Source organism: Lonchura striata, chromosome 11, assembly GCF_050655825.1.
Source record: "Lonchura striata isolate lonStrDom1 chromosome 11, ASM5065582v1, whole genome shotgun sequence".
NCBI classification, from domain to species: Eukaryota; Metazoa; Chordata; class Aves; order Passeriformes; family Estrildidae; genus Lonchura; species Lonchura striata.
Genome location: NC_140713.1, coordinates 12,108,941 through 12,111,565, shown reverse-complemented (window position 1 = coordinate 12,111,565; position 2,625 = coordinate 12,108,941).

Genomic DNA, 2,625 nt, shown 5'->3' with positions numbered 1-2,625 from the left:
AAGTTTATCCCTTTTACTAAATGGATGTGAAATAATAGGGCTTTTAAGAATGAGGACACTGTCTAAAATTTAAAGGAGAGAAATAGTATTTTATTTACATATAATGAATTGAAGACTTATAGACATTATTGTCAAATAAGAAAACACGGTAAGGCCATTCAACTGTGGGACAACATATCCCTATTACTTCAAGGACAGTAGTATTATACACTTCCACACTGACAGTAGGTACATTTCTAGTAAACACTGCACACAAAAGTAATGTTAATAAATTAGTAAAACTTGATGTTAAAACTACTGACTTCAGTTTGAAATTATTATATTAACAGATACTGCTAATTTAATGGCTTCCCCATAGAGTCAGCCTTTATTACTCAGCATTTAGAAGGGCCTCAGATGGAGTGCTGTGCCCAGTTGCCAAACTATGGTCAAAAATAATGAAAGAAGCAGTTACAGAGTATGCAGAGAGCAAAACCAAGAATGATCAGAGGCCTTGCAGTGGTCATCTATAGATGGAAAGGAATTGATGTAACATACTGAAGAGGAAAGTATTCAAAAACAGGAAAGTGAAAAAAAAAGTTTCAGTGCTCACAGAAGTGTTTAAAGAATGAGCTGGAATTATAATAGGAGATTCAGATTATATATCACAGGGAGAACCAAGTAATGGTAAGGACAGGCAAACATCAGAAGAGGTTTAAACATTTCTGCTGTGGGAGGACTTTTATGAGCTGCTTAAACAAACAGCTGGTAGGAACAACAAAGGCATGGCTGATCCTACCTTGCAGCAGGAGCACGGAGTAGATGGTGCGTCTTTGAGCCCTTTTAGCCCTCGTTTCTTACAGTGATGAAGGCTGTGCCACCTTGCCATGGGGTCCAGCCTTCCCTCACTGCCAACTCTGACCCTGTGCACTAATGACGGCCCAGTTTGAGGGAGGAATGAGGCTCAAAGACTCTGAAGCTCCTGTAGCTTCCTTGCAAAATGTGGGGTATAAACTGAGATAAGTGGTGGTGCAGCTGATGACTCTGGTGTGCTGGAAGGGCTGGAAGCTGTGGGCTGGGTGAGGGAGCAGTGCTGTGAGCAGTGCAGCTGCCTTGGCTGTTCCCTCTGGAGCACCTGCAGCCATACGTGAGCTCTGGTGCCACTGGGGTTAAGGCAGGTGGGCAAGCTGGAGGCATTGCAGGGGGGAGCAGGAACATGGGAATGAACTGGGATGTTCCTGTGGCAAAGTCAGAGCAGAAAATCCCATTAGAAATGGGGTTTAATTTCTTTCACTGTTCAAGAAACTAGTTTCACTCAGGGAAAAGCAAGTGTTTGTATGCTATCGTTTCATAGTGACCAACCAGCGATGCATCGATCTGATACAGAACTTGTCTTTTTTTAGCAAAAGTGTGTCCTTCCAGGATCAAAGTGTTAACCACAGAGATATTCTGTACAAAACCACACAGATTACCGGAACTGATAAGCATTGTGGTTCTCATCTCTAAAAATATGAACTGCTACTATTATATCTGCTTTTTTCCTTGATCTCTATAGGATGGTACCTTTTTTTGACGCTTCCACTGGTGAATAGACCTCCATGTTTAAAAATACATCAAATTATTAGCCCTACTCTGTACTAAAATTGAAGGTGGGGAAAAATCTTTAATATTGAAAATATGTTGCTTCAGGATTGTATCCTTTCTGTCCAGGACAAAAATAATATTTTACTTAATCATATCTCTTTAAGTATTCAATAAGTCAGCCCAACTATGAGTTGGCAGTCATTGCTGTGTGTATCACCCCTCATGAATACTTAAAGCAAAAGGCTTAATAACCACTGCATAGCTACAAGGTGTGCAGGGAGAAATTATGTGGAAAGAAGTGAAATCTCTTGTAGCTAGCCATCCTTTGACAATAAATAATTTATATTATCTATACTTGGGAGGATTCTTAAAAGAGTGCATTTGGTACATATTGCACTGCATCACTACAGTGATGTATTTCTGAGAATCTGCCTTAAAATTAATCACAAAATTCTCTGAATAGGAGCAGACTTGGCAGATTCAACATAGGAAATGTTATACAGAAAGAAGTGCTTTAATGGTCATCAAAAGGAATGAGGACGATATTGAGAACCATCTGGATAATCAATTAAACTGGCCAAGAAAATGCTTCAGTCATTCAGAAAATGGAAATAAGACAGCAAATACATATTTTTAAATATTTTACTGAAAATAAAATAAACAGTGTCTCTCCTCTGGCAAACCTCTGAATAGCTGCAGTAAATGAGCATGGTCCTAATCCAACAAAGCATATGCAAGCACAATGGTAAATACATTTATTTCATCCAATTTACGTGTTGAAAATTACATTTGTATTTAGGGCATCGCTGGATGGGGACCTAACCTGAATTATGCAAAGTGTTTGAACAGAGACTGGAGGAGGGGTTTGTTTTTAGCATTAAAACCACCAGAATGCCCCCGTGCCGGACGTTCCCGGCCTCTCTGCGAGAGGCCGCTTTGCGGGCTGCTTCCTTTTTTAAAACACAATCCCGAGCCCTTGTGACAGTCCCCGCGGGCCCCGGCGGCGCGGAGCCCGCGGGTGCCGCGGAGCCCGACCCTCGCCGCCAGCGCAGGGGCGCTCCC